The sequence below is a fragment of the Macaca nemestrina genome, chromosome 4 (assembly GCF_043159975.1).
Source record: "Macaca nemestrina isolate mMacNem1 chromosome 4, mMacNem.hap1, whole genome shotgun sequence".
Classification (NCBI taxonomy): domain Eukaryota; kingdom Metazoa; phylum Chordata; class Mammalia; order Primates; family Cercopithecidae; genus Macaca; species Macaca nemestrina.
The window spans coordinates 13586737-13601891 of record NC_092128.1 but is presented as its reverse complement, the minus strand read 5'-3'; positions in this window follow the sequence as shown (position 1 = coordinate 13601891).

Genomic DNA, 15155 nt, shown 5'->3' with positions numbered 1-15155 from the left:
GGCGTAAACCTCGGAGGTGGAGCTTGCAGTGAGCTGAGATCCAGCCACTGCACTCCAGCCTGGGTGACAGAGCGAGATTCCATCTCAAAAAAAAAAAAGCAATTATCACTTTTACATAGCATATTGTAAATTTATTTGTTTTGCTCCTCAACTGTAAGTCTAAAAAATACAAACTTTGTATTGTTTTTCACTGTAAATTCAATTCCTGGATTATTGTTTAGCACACAGAAAGTGCCACAAGCAAGATTGTTTAACTAAATGAATTTATATTTTAATGTCATTTATAAAAATATTAAAAGATTATTTCCACATATGAATTCATATGTATGAATGACTCAAACTCCCATAAGATACTGAAAAATAAAATTCCTCATCACAAAGGATGAAAAAGATGACATAGGGAGCGGTACTTATGTGGTATTGACTCCAACTAATGTGCTTTTAATTGTAAAAATCTGAAGTAGATTTGCCAGATGCCTGGATTGGGTAAAGCAGGGTGATAGGTACTCTTGCATTCGTTTTATTAGTCTTTAGATTTTGGGGTGCTTGGAATAATTCAAAATAAAAACAATTAAACGAATAAAACACTTCAAGGGAATCAGAGATTGGCTACGGTAAATTGCTGACTTTTTTTTTTTCCTGGTCTTGCTTTAAATTAACCTTTTTATTGCCTTGGTGATGAAAAAGTACATTTAGCTTTATGTGAAAGTGAGCTATAATGAAGATATGGGAATAAAAGAAAGGAAAGTGCTTACCCAAAATTAAACTGTTGACCTTAAAGCACCAGGACAGTACATTTTCTGGCAACAGCATTTTCTGTTTTAAAGTGGAAGTCACTCCCTATATAGAGAAGTAAAACAGAAAAAAAATTGAAGGTTTTACCCTTTCCCCCCGAAATTGGAAGAAGTATTTTGTAAATTCTGGTGATGATTAATTAAATAATAAAGACTATAGTCAGTTGTATTAATTTTTAATTAAGACTGCAGGAAAATGTTACATTATGGTTATATAGTTATGTGTTGCTCAGATTTCATTCAGAAGTCTGTGAAAATTGCTTTAGTCGTAATGTTAAACTAAACAACATTTCTCCTGATTAAACTTCTATGTTTGCATTTCTTTGCTTTAAGCCTTGTGGAAAACTAACGAGAAGAAAAAAGTTGAGACAACGTCTCTTGGAAATCAGAGACTGAAGCAAGGCTAACATTCTCAGGCTTTAGTGGGGCAACCTTAGGGCTCTATGTGTGAGGGAAGGAGGGAAAACAATTATAAGCAAATGTGATTTGGGGTTTGGTGTATTACCAAGATGAACAGCCTTAGGAGTCACAGAACTAGTTGCTCAGTCATGTGGAATGTCCCCAGGAGAGGGCTCCTGGAACAGTTTGTCCATGGTATAGAGGAAGGAAGAATTTATATGTCAGACCCTTGCCATATTGTGACTTGAACTGGTCAAAATTTGCACAGAAAGTGTTAACTCCTTTGCACTCATTTGGCTTTGCTGTCTGGTCCAGGGGACACCAATAAGCAAGTCAGGGCTTCTGGAGTTCCAACTGGGTCCAACCTGGGCCCTGGACTCCTGATGGCTTTGCTGCAGCATGTGTGATGGCATCCTGTGGCAGTGCCATCTTCATGACTAGGAGGGCTGAGATATTCTGAGGCATTAGATAATGAGGAGATGGTGAGGAGAAAGAGGATGGATAGTGATGTCCAGGGCTCTTTGAGCAGGAACGTGAAGCTCAGGGGATTGCTGGATCCATGAAAACCTACCAGGTCACAAAGCTGTGATGGATGGTAAAGAAGTTGAGAGACTTAAGAAATGTTAATGGACAGAATTTAACTTAGCTTAAAACTTAAATATGTGGTAATTTCCTTGCAAAAGCAGACTGTTGTTTTGTTTAAATTGGTTACTTTGTAAAAACAACAACAACAACAAACAAACAAACAAACAAACAAAAAAACTAGGAGTGATACTAATCTTGTTGCTGAAACCAAACACTTTAAGCCAAAAAAAAATTGTTTGTCAAATGAATTTTTGAGTGAAGAAGATTTGAATTAGGCTGGGGTTCCATTGTAACTAACCTAGTAGATGACAATTAGTTTCCAGGTGAATTCTGGTGGGGCTCTTTGAAAGACTCATGCAAATTACGCTTAATTTCTGCAGTGTAAGGTAAGGAAGCTTTTATTCTGAGGAAATTAATTTCTTTTTTTGGGGCACAAAGATCTAGAAATCCCTTCTCTACATCCTCTGAAACCACTTCTGGTGTTTCTTGGGAAAATATCCAGGATTACCTGCTAAGATATGTCATCCAAATGAACTGACTAAGCCAAAATCTTAAGCTGGGTATTGGCATTTTGTCATTGACGGGCTGCCTGAGATGATCTACTCTATATGTTTTTTTCTACAAAACTTCAACTGTAATATTATGTAATAGGGTTAGAATCACATTTTTCAGAATAATTGGAAGAATACCTAGATAGTTTTAAATACAGAAAGACAAATGGCTGAGTGCATAGGCTTTGGGGTTCTAGTTCCACCTCACTGGCTGGGTGACTTTGTGCAAGTTTCCTTCTCTCTCAGCTGTTGAGGAGTAGGAGGAGAATCATATTTAGCTCAGATTTATTGTGAAAATTAAATGAGATGATTTATATATAGTGACATACATAAGTCCTTGATATAAGTTGATTTTATCTACCAAACAATTCTTTCCACAAATTCTTAGTGTCTTGGATTAATCTTGACCAGTTTAAATCTTTGATTTCATATTACTTTTCACAGAAGCATAGACTGCCATGATAGGGAGGGAGTTTTGTGTAAATTGGTTCATCCATTATTTTATTTAAGCATTTCCTAAATGTTTCCTATATTACATCATTACATTATTGATAAGTGGTCATCTAGTCTCTATTTCTCACAGCAATGAGCTCACTACCTTTTATTGCTGCCTATTGGGCAATGTTTCTTTTATTCTACTAAGTACAATTGCTGTATGTCTCCAATGTGAATTATATTACAATTTCATGGTCATAGTAGTTAACTACATTATATTTTAACTGACTTGTTCATGAGCAATTCCCACTGACATTTGAAAAATAAATTTTTCTTGATGGCAATGATAAAGAAAAAGAAATAAAACTAATTCATATAGTAATTAGCTTTTAATTCTGTACCGTTAGTATTTTCAAATTTTGAATGCCTGGAGTTGAGAATAGGACTGCACAATTGTATTATAAGTTCTAATTTGCAAATATTCTGCAAAACTTGGGAAATTATTCTTAGATCAACTCTGCTACCAACAATAAAAACAGAACCTGCCATACTGAACCATAGTCACAAAAGAAACCTTTTTCTTCTGACCTGAAAAGTCCAGAATATATTGCTTTGATTGTTCCCATTCAGTATCTACAATAGGAAGATAAAATATCACCTTCCTCCAGGTATCAAATAGAATTAGGCAAAATAACTTGAAAGAATGCCTCTCTTCATGTTATCACATTTTTCAGCTTGCATTTCCCATTCACTATGGAAATGTGTGGTATATTTTTCTTCTAATAGAGGGTAAGCGCTGACAGCCCATTGTACTGAAGGTTACGTTATTAATGATTGCTATGAGGGCTGGAGAGAAAGGAAAGGAATCTTGTACGTATAAATGTAATAAACTTCCTGTCCTTTCAATCATCAGCAGGTACAGAATTCTCCATCTGGAGGCCTGAAATGTGTAATTGATTCTGGTAGGAATTAATTGTAAGAATAGCATACATGCAGAAAATGCTTCAACTTTTCTAATGATTTATCTCAAAGCCTTAGTTCTGATTATGTATCTTAAGAAATACAACACTTACAGAGGAAGAAAAAGAAAATAACTGGGCTGAATTTTGAAAGTAACTATAAGGTCTTCTAAGCATCCAGATAAACACAAAGAGAAATGGAAACATTATACTAATGATTGGACTGGTATTGTCAGTAATAAGCAATTCCACCTATTTATAAATGGCAGCCTCTAGCAGCATACTTTAAAGCATATGCATCTTATTTATTACAATTAGAGTAGATTGGGAGGATGATTATTGTGTGCATAAGGATTTTATTTTCTTATAAAGAATTAATTTAAAGGCCCCGATATGGTTTGGCTCTGTGTCACCACCCAAATCTCATCATAAATTATAATCCTGATGAGTTGAGGGAGGAACCTGGTGGAAGGTGATTGGATCATGGAATGGTTCCCCCATGCTCTTCTGATAGTGAGTGAGTTCTCACAAGTGTTGATGGTTTTAAAGTGTGGCCCTTCCAATCTCTCTCTCTCTCTCTCTTTCTCTCTGTCTCTCTCTCTCCTGCTACCATGTAGGAGACACTTTGATTCTCCTTTGCCTTCTGCTATGATTGTGTTTCCTGTGGCCTCCCTAGCCATGCAGAACTTTGAGTCAGTTGAACCTTTTTTGTTTGTAAATTACACAATCTCAGGTAGTATCTTTACAGGCAGTGTGAGAATGGACTAATGCAGCACCCAAAATGTTATTGAGTAGCGTTTCCAATGCAGACTTGGGGGAAACTCATGAATAATAATAGCCTTGTTTTCATCTCAGTATCTCCCTCTACTAGTCCTATGAAATCAAAGAAGTTTCTTAACTCGGAGTCACTATATTATTTTTTTTGTGAAATAAAGAGAGCCTATGTGCTGCTTATATCACTGGGCTTTTGAGATCAGATGACTTCACCTATGTTAAAATACTTTGGTGTTGAAAATAAACTTAGATAATGTTAAAAGGATTTTATGTAATTGAATGTTTAACTCAAAGCAGCTAGACTTTTGGAATTTTATCACCTGGAAGTATTATTAAAATTTAAATATTTTAAAATGAATTTTTCTACCAGATTAATATTATATTGCTATAACTAGACAAAATGAGTATTAATATAGCTTGAATATGTGTCCCTACCAAATCTCATGTTGAAACGTAATCTCCAATGTTGGAGGTAGGACCTAGTTAGAGGGGCTTGGGTTATAAGGCTGCTTGGTGCTGTCCTCATGATAGTGAGTCAGTTGTCATGAGGTCTGGTTGTTTAAATGTGTGGCACCTCCCCCCCGTTCCCTTTATTTCTCCTGCTCTTGTCATGTGATGTACTTGCTCCTGCTTCACCTTCTGCCATGAGTAAAAGGCCTCCCCAGAAGGTGAGAAGGTGCAATGACATTCTTATACAGCCTGCAGAATTATAAGCCAATTAAACTTCTTTTCTTTATAAATTACCCAACCTAAGTATTTCTTTATATCAATTCTAGAATTGCCTAACAGAGAAAATTGGTACCAGATGGAGAGTCTTGCTACAAAGGTATCTGAAAATGTGGAAGTGACTTGGAACTGTGTAACAGACAGAGGTTGGTAGAGTTTGGAGGTCTCAGAAGAAGACAGAAAGATGAGGGGGAAATTTGAATTTCTTAGGACTGGTTAAGTGGTTATGACCAAAATGCAGATAGTGACATTGATAGTGACATGGATAGATTAGGAGGTCTCAGATGGAAATGAGGAACTTATTGGGAACTAGAGCAAAAGTCACACATGTTATGCCTTAGCAAATAACTTCGCTGCATTCTGTTCATGGCCTAGGAATCTGTGGAAATTTGGCCTTCAGAGTGATGACCTAAGGTATCCAGTGGAAGGAATGTCTAAGCCACAAAGTGTTCAAGATATGTCCTGGCTGCTTCTAACAGTCTATACTCAGAGGCAGGAGCAAAGAAATGGCTTAAAGTTGGAACTTGTACTTACACAGGGAGCAGAGCATAAAAGTTTGGAAAATCTGCAGCCTGGCCATCTGGTAAAGAAAGAAATGCTTTTTCAGGAGAGGATTTCAAGCAGGCTGTGGAGCAACCATTTGCTAGATAAATTTGTATAAATAAAAAGCAGACCAATCCTGATAGCCAAGACAATCGGAAAAGGCCTGAAAGACATTTCGGAGATCTTTGAGGCAGCCCCTCCCATCACAGGCCCAGAGATCCAGGAGGACTGAATGGTTTTGGGGCCCAGGCCTGGGGCACCACTGTCCTGCACCATCCCAGGAGTTTTATCCTTGCTTCCTGGCAACTCTGGCTCCAGCCTCAGGCCAAAGGGGCCCATGTACAGCTTGGGCTGCTGCTTCAGAGGGTACAAGCCATAAGCCACATGGTGTTAAGCTTATAGGTGCACAAAGTGAATGAGGCTTGGCAGTCTCTGCCTAGATTTCAGAGGATGTAAAAGAAAGCCTGGGTGCCCAGGCAGAAACCTGCTGTAGGGGCAGAGTCCTCAAAGAAAACCTCTACTAAGGCATTATGGAGGGAAAATGTGGGATTGAGGGCACTGCCTAGCAGAGCTGTCAGAAGGAGGCCAGCACCCTCCAGTACCCAGAATAGTAGATCTACTGGAAGCGTTCACTCTGTGCCTTGAAAAGCCACAGGCATTCAACAACCTGTGAGAGCAGACATGGGGACTGAACCCTGCAGAGACACAGGAGCATGAGCTGCCCAAGGTCTTGGGAAACCACCCCTTGAATCAGTGTGCTCTAATGTGGGACATGAAGTTAAAGGAGATTATTTTGGAGCTTTAAGATTAAATGACTGCCCTGATGGGTGTAGGACTTGCTTGGATCCTGTTGCTCCTTTCTTTTAGCCGATTTCTTCCTTTTGGAATGGAAATGTTTACCCAATGCCTGTAATCCCATTGTATCTTGAAAATAAATAGCTTGTTTAATTTTATGGGCTCATAGGTGAATGGAGCTCATCTCCAGATGAGACACTGGTCTTTTGGGGGACTGTTGAGAAGACATGATTGTATTTTGCAGTGTGAAAAGGACATGAGATTTAGGGGGCCAGAGATGGAATGATATTGTTTGAATATGTATCCCCACCAATCTCATGTTGAATTGTAATCCCCAATGCCAGAGGTGGCACCTGGTGGGAGGTGTTTGGGTCATAAGGGAAGAACCCTCATGAATTGGTGTTGTCCTTGTGACAGTGAGTGAGTTTTTGTGAAATCTGGTTAAGTGTGTGGTACCCCCCACTCAACTCCCTCTCTTTCTCTTGCTTTTGTCATGTGATGTGCCTATTCCTGCTTCACCTTCTCCCATGAATAAAAGCTCCCTAAGGCCTCCCCAGAAGCTGAGCAGATGCCAGCTCCATGCTTGCACAGCCTGCAGAACCACAAGCCAATGAAATCTCTTGTCTTTATAAATTACCCAGCCTCAGATATTCTTTTATATCAATGCTAGAATGGCCTAACACAATTATATCTCTAAGTATGTAGCAAGTTATATATATTAAAATATACCTACATTTTTAGGTTTCATTCATCTGTGACATTTAGTAACTTCTTTTACCACCCCCTTTCCTATATGGTATGTTAAAACTATTTTTATATTGAATTTATTTAAAATTACTGAAAAGTCTAGAAAAACTGCTCAATATCTTGCAGATTGTTCAAGATATACATTACTTGCTTAATTTCCATATCAATCTTAGGAGATAAAATGCGTTAATAATGTAGTTTATAGATTATGATACTGTGGATATCTTTATGCTGCCCAAGAAAAGGAACAGTATATACTATGTTTTTAACATAAGATACACAGAATTTATATAAGTTACGGAGAGATAAAATTTAATTTCTACTTTGAAGAAAGAATAAGATATTGTATATAATGTTTGATTTCCTCAGATAATATGTACTACATAGTCATAAAACTATTTGAAAAAGAAATTAACATAGAAAAATATTGGAAAAGGAATTAAGATATCTAAACATGATTCAATAATGCTAAAACAACAATGGTAAAACGAGAATTTTCTGTACAACTACATGTTGAGAATAAATAAATAAATATGGGATAAATATATGCTGAGGGTATCTTTCAGATATTAAATGTAGGCAAAACAGTTCTGATTACAGCATGATGAGAAATAAAAATGGTAGACATGAATATTCCAAACTAAGCCAATAGCCTTAGTTTCCTTTTGAACATTTCTGAAAGGAGAAAGTTCAGAATGAAATACTAATTAAGTAATTTTAAGTAAATGAAGAGCATAAGATATAGAATAGATTACCTCCCTCAATCCCTTCTACCTTCATATTCCTATATTTCAGATAGGGGCAATAGTCATTAGTTTGTAAGGAGGTAATGCAAAGATTAAAAAAAAGAACTTAAAAAAAGCCATAACCAGAAAATTACTAGAAGATTTTTATGGGCAGGTGACTAGGCTTCTATAGTTTTCTTTACAGTAAATTTGCACAAAATTTCTTTCTGCATGCTTGAGGCCAAAAGTGAGAACAATCATCAAATATAGTAAACAGCTCTTACCTAAAAACATTTTGTATATATGAAATGTGGATGACGGTGCTGCCTGTCAGAACCTGAATTTGTTTGTATCTTCAATTGGGAGACATTTTAATTTTTAACCTTGAGTAAATATTAATATAACTTGGCAAGAATAGACTAGTTTTACAACAATAAAATAATTATAACAATCATATAACAGTTTCCAGTGATAATTCATCATTTTGTTACCATTTGTCTTTTTTTTTTTTTGCTAGCAAATAGAACTCAATTTTAAATTTCTTTTTCCTGCAATTTTTTCAAGTAACTCAAAGTTTTCTGATATTGTTCAAATCTTTTCGTGTAATTTCAAACAACTTTTTCTTTCCAGACACTCTATAAATGGGTTATATTGTTTTATAGTCCCAGGGGAAAATAAAGTATGGGAACTGCTTTGTTGAGTAACTCTGAGACCCATTTAACTACTGCAGAAAACTCTTTAGTCAACTTAGTGTTCTGTCCCTTTAAGAGGATTGCAGAGAGAAGTTGGTTAGACTGGGCAGCCAACTGCAATGGCAGAGTAGACCAGAAGCAAGGGAGGAATAACAAGACAGGAAAATGGAAGAGGCAGAGAGAATCTCAAGGTCCAGGTAAGAGAAAGAGTGGTTTATGGTTTAAAATCCCTCCTAGCATTCTTATACGGTTTCCAAAATGCTCAGCTTTGATGTCTTCAGTGGAATACCAAAATTATGCCCCAAACTTCTTTTGAAGTTTGGGTCGATAGTTTCACAATTTATTGCTTTGCTGTGCTGATTTCATGCCTCATTCCCTATGTTTTACCTGGACGGTTTAGTAAAACCTTATTTGTTTTTAGAGACAGTTGATTATCACTGCAGTAGTCCCTCCTTATCCACGGTTTTACTTTCTATAATTTCATTTACCCACAGTCAACTGCAGTATAAAACTATTAAGTAGACAATCCGAGGAATAAACAATTCATAAATTTTAAATTGCACACAGATTTGAGTAGTGAGATGAAATCTCCCAGCTGCTGCCCGGGACATGAATCATTGCTTTGTTTGGTATATCCACAGTGAAGATGCTATTCACCCATTGGGCATCAATATTGTCTGTTCCTGACATCCACCCACAAACATCTTCATGGTTGGATAATTCAGGATCACCTAAAGCAGATGATGCTCCTTCTGACATATCCTCAGAAGGTCAATAGTAGCCTAATGCCATGTCACCTCACTTCATCTCATTATGTAGGCATTGTATCATCTCACCTCATCACAAGAAGAAAGGTGATTACAATCCAGTAAGATCTTTTAAGAACTCAGTCACATAGCATTTATTACAGTATATTGTTATAATTGTTCTATTTTAATTAGTTTTTGTTGCTAGTCTGTTACTGTGCTTAACTTATAGGTTAAACTTTGTCAAAAGTATGTATGTATGTAACGTTTGTATGTATTAAAAAAGCATAGTGTATATAGGATTCAATTGTATTCATGGCTTCAGGCACCCATTGTGGTTATTAGAACATATCCCCCAGATAAGTGGGGGGACTACTGTATAATTTTATGTAATTGATTAATACTTAATGTATGTATATATGTATTTATTTATTGTGACAGGGTCTCACTCTGTAGCCCAGCCCAGAGTACAGTGGTACAACTATAGTTCACTGCAGGCTTGAACTCCTGGGCTCAAGCAATCCTTTTGCTTCAGCCTCCCAAGTAGCTGAGACTACAGGCACAGACCACCACACCCAGGTGAGTTTGTTGTTGTTGTTTAAGAGATGAGCTCTCTCTATGTTACCAGGGTGGCCTTGAACTCCTGGCCTTAACAATCCACTCACCTCAGCCTCCAAAAGTTCTGGGATGAACAGATGTGAGCTACCATGACTGGCCAATAGTATATTCTTAAATGTTTACTTTGCCCTGGTTTGGAAATTTAGTTCTTTACCATGTTTATTTATTTATTCTCAACCTATAGTTCTTTACCTACAGATGAAACCTCAGCTTCATCTCCTCTTTCTGTTAACAGAGAATGAAAGGAATTTGCAATTTAGGGACAATATGCTACCAGCTCTGATCTCTGCTATTATGCCTGTGGCAGGTTCAGATTTACTAAATTGAATACCACTTTAGGCCTAGCAATGTGCTATAAATGTGTCCTGGTGATTTACCTCATAACTCACGCAACACAATCTGCTGGTAAAGAGCTTGATTTCTGCACTCAGCTTGATCTGCGCGAATTGTAAGGAGTTCTCACAATTTTTTATCCTAAAGTGCTTTACAACCCATAATCCTATGTTTGACCATTTACTGTCATCATCTCTTCACTCCTTTTTGCTTCATATTATTGAATTATAAAAATTACCTTGGTCTGCTGCTTTACAAATGTTTTCAAGACACATAATAAGCTCTGGTTATTTATTTTCTGTGCTAGATTATAAATTCCTTGAAAATAGGAACTATTTCCTCTTTTTATTGAATATTACCAAATGGATTCTAGGACGGTTTATGAACCCTTAAACACTGAATCAATAGATTTTCGTTCAGTTAAAGAAATGAACCTCATTACTGTGATTCCTAAATTACTCACAAGTTTAAATTTAAAAGTTAATTATTTGTGATATGGTTTTCCTTTTAATTAAGAAAAACCTCTAATAGGTACATGGAACAGGCAGTTAATTCTCTAATTCTGCTAAATGTTATATATAACATAAGAGTTATTTTAATTTTAAATACTGATGCTCTCTCTGGGTGTATTGTGATATTATATCTTGTTTGGCCATTCCAAAGGAGTTTAGAAGAGTCAGGAGTGTGTTTTGTGTTTGACTGTCTCCTCTGTATTTCATACTTACTTTCAAATATATCTAATTGGAACGTGCAAGTTTGTACCTTCTTTGATCATTACTTACCTATGACATTGTGCTAAGTCTTATCTCAAGTCTAGCAGAGTGAATGGCAGGCTGAATATTGCGGCAACAGCTATTTCTTTTCCTTCTGAAATATTGATGATCACAGAGCTTAATGCTGTGCTTAGCCTTGAACTGTGATCACGGCCTCCTCCCACTGAAGCTTAATGGGGCTAAGGGCTTCTTGACTAATAGGAAAGGTGTGTGTAATAACCCAATGACAGGGTTTAAGTTTCTAAGAAATAGTATTACAAAAGCAAATTATTAATATCATTTTGGAAAATTAACCTGGAGAGATGTCCAAGATAACTTCTTTTCCTTTGGAAGAAGTGTGGATGCGCAGTAATAAAAGAATGCTGCACTCAAACAAATCAAAAATGTTTTATGTGCAAACCAAAACAATTAACACTGAAATGAGCAACTTTATTCAAATGCTGGTAAATTTTAGAAGGCAGAGAAAAACCTAAAACAGACAACAACCAGTCCAGCATAGCTGCCAACAGTAAAATGCTGCTCAGCCAGGATCAAGCTAGTAGTGAGAAGTGGAGGAGTATTTTAAGTTGAGCAAATACTGAAGAAAGTGCCTGCAGAAGGTGAACGCAGTTTATTCAACTCTTACTACTCCCTTTTCCTTCCCCACCTACTAATTTACTTTTTTGGATGTTTAACAGATATTTGTTGGATGAATAGTTTTAAAAAGTATACTCCTGAGTTGCTCTGTACTTCAGGACATTCAGTACTTACTGATGTTTAGTTTATTTGGAAAAGTATTATACGGATGTAAAGACAAACTTCCAGTTATAAAATACAGTGTGAAAGAAAATCTTTTTTTATATTATTTAAGCCATATAAAGTACTGCACAGACACAGGAATGCTTCTGTGCCTTCCGTTTCTGTTTTCAGATCTACTTTGTATAACATGACTGTGGCTGACACGTGTTTTCAAGACATCTATCATTTTAGTTTTTTTAGACTGTTCTGTTTTGATATTTATCCCTGATTCCTGTGTTTATGTACATACTGTGGAACATGGAGAACGACTTAAAACAAAGGAAATGCCTTTGCAGGAGCTTTCCTTTACCTCAAAGAAGTTTTGTAAGCCTTTTGACAAGGTTAGTGTCAAAGAAGAATTTATCAGTTAGGAAATAATTTTAGTGGACAATATAGAGGCCACTGAAGAGCCTGAAGTAACGAGTCTGGAGTATTGAATTTTATGACCGAGATACATACATGCCATTACAGAGGCTAATTCTGCACTATAGATGTCATGAAAATATATTGCCATTAATCTCCTAACGTGAATTTTACAAAAAGACCTTGGGAAGATGCGTGAAAGCACAAAACAGGGAAAGGTGCATAAGTTTTCTTGGATTACAGTTCCCTGGAAGGATTAGAGACTTGTTTCACTCGGTGGCCTCTTTTAACAGTACATTTGCAAAGAAAAAAACACCAAGAAACAAAAAAAAGACAAAAAGTAGAAATTGAAAAAAATTTCTAATACCAATCTTATCAGTGTATTATCAAATTTTAATGTTGAGAAATATCTTTTTTTTTAATGGCAGGCTTTTTTCTTCATGCCAATGATGAAACGTTTTCTATCATATCTTAAACACATGGATAGTTGGCAGCTCAGAGCTGGTGGTGAGAACACACACGTCACTTTGAGTGGGGCAATTTGGAGTTTAAGTCTTAGCTCTGTTGCTTAAACCATTTTGAGTCTCCCTGTTCTTATGAGTAAGCATTCTGAAAAATATAATAATGAGGATTAAAGCCATCCTGTAAGGGTACTAGGTTTGCAATATATTGATGTTCTTTTTTATACTGCTAATTAAAATAGTCTTTTCTTTTGGAAAAAGAAAATAGCTCAGCAAAAGACTGCAGTTCTATAAATTTCACTATTTTTTGAAATCCTGTTGTATTATAAACAGTTACTCCTCCTCATTCACTTCATGACTTATTTTAAATGTTAAGCAGCAGCCATTAATCCTTGTTTTATTGTCTCTAGATGAAACACTTGTAGGGGCCAAAGGAAAACTTCCCTTTAGTCCTCAGAAGGTTTGCTGAAAAATCAGAAAACCTGACTTCATCAATTCAGATTCTATCTCACAAAGACAGCTTTGTAGGGCTACTTCTGTTTGCAGAGCTTCTGAACAGCCATCTCAAAATGTCAAAAAACTATATTTTGTGGTTAAAAAATTTGATTTCCTTTACTCACAAACAATCCCTACCCCCAAAACCCACCACTGCCACCACCAACATTAAAAACCCTGTTTCTCAAGCATTCCTCACAGTCTTTAAATCCTTCTAACTCCTCCATATGCATTTAAATAGTAAAATTCACATCCTGACTCAGAGAGATACAGAAGAATGGAAGAATAATTTTGACATAGAATGCTTCAGAGGTGTCATTTTACAGAAATAGCAAATAGTGTAGAGGGTGGGATGCTGAGAGATTGCTGAAAAGTTATCTGGGAACTAGATTGAAACAGGCGTCAAGTACCATGCTAATTTATTTAAGTAGTTTGATTTTTTTTTAATGGAGGAGATATTGATGTTTTTCTAAAGGGGGAAATGATGTATCTGAATTTGTGTTTTTTGCATGAGCTACTCTACAGGCTACAGAGGAGAAGAGATTGGAGGTGGAGGCTATAGGCCACAGAGTAACCATGAGTTAGAAGCTTCTGCAATAGTCTGGATAAGAGTGATGGGGTCTGACCAGGAGCATGACAGTGAACATGGGAGAAGAAGAGTCAAGAGAATTACAGAAGGGAGGAGAGGAGAAGGAAAGCTAATAATTTTCTTATTTGAGCGGGTAAAAAACTGGAGATTTTTTTAAATTGTCTTTTAAATTTTTATATGTACACAGTGGGCTAATATATTGTATTACTACATTCTCATGCTGCTAATAAAGATATATCCAACCCTGGGTAATTTATAAAGAAAAGAGATTTAATGGATTCACAGATCCACATAGAGCTGAGGAAGCCTCACAATCATGGCAAAAGGTGAAGGAACAGCAAAATCACATCTTACATGGCAGCAGGCAAGAGGACATGGGCAGGGGAACTACCCTTTATGAAACCATCAGATCTCATGAGACTTATTTACTATCACTCAAACACCATGGGAAAAACGCACCCTCATGATTCAATTCCTTCCCACTGGGCCCGTCCCATGACCTGTGGGGATTATTACAATTCAAGGTAAGATTTGGGTGGGGACACAGAGCCAAACTATATCATATGTTTATGGGATATACGAGATATTTTGATACAGATATGTATATCTAATAATTACATCAGGGTAAATGAGGTATCCATCACCTTAAGCATAAGTCATTTCTTCGTGTTATAAATATTCAGATTGTACTCCCTCCATTATTCTAAAATGTACAACAAATTATTGCTGACTGTAGTCACCTTGTTTTGCTATCAAATGCTAGACCTTGTTCATTCTAAGTAACTATACTTTTATACCTATTAACCATTCCCACTTTCCTCTCCCCACTCCCCACTACCCTTCCTAGCCTCTGGTAACTGACATTTTACCATCTATCTCAAAGAGGGATTCTAATTACAATTGCATTAGGGTGATTAGAGAATAGGGGAAGAGTAGGGTGGGTAAGTGAGCAGAGGGTGGTAACATAACTTAGAGACAGTGTGACAGGAAGTCAGGGACCCCAAATGGAGGCACTGGTTGAAGCCACTGCAGAAGAACACAAATTATGAAGATTTCATGGACATTTATTAGTTCCCCAAAACAATACTTTTATAATTTCTTACACATGTCTTTACTGCAGTCTCTGAACATAAATTGTGAAGATTTCATAGACATTTATCACTTCCCCAATCAATACTCTTATAATTTCCTATGCCTGTGTTTACTTTAATCTCTTAATCCCGTCATCTTCATAAACTGAGGATGTATGTCGCCTCAGGACCCTGTGATGATTGT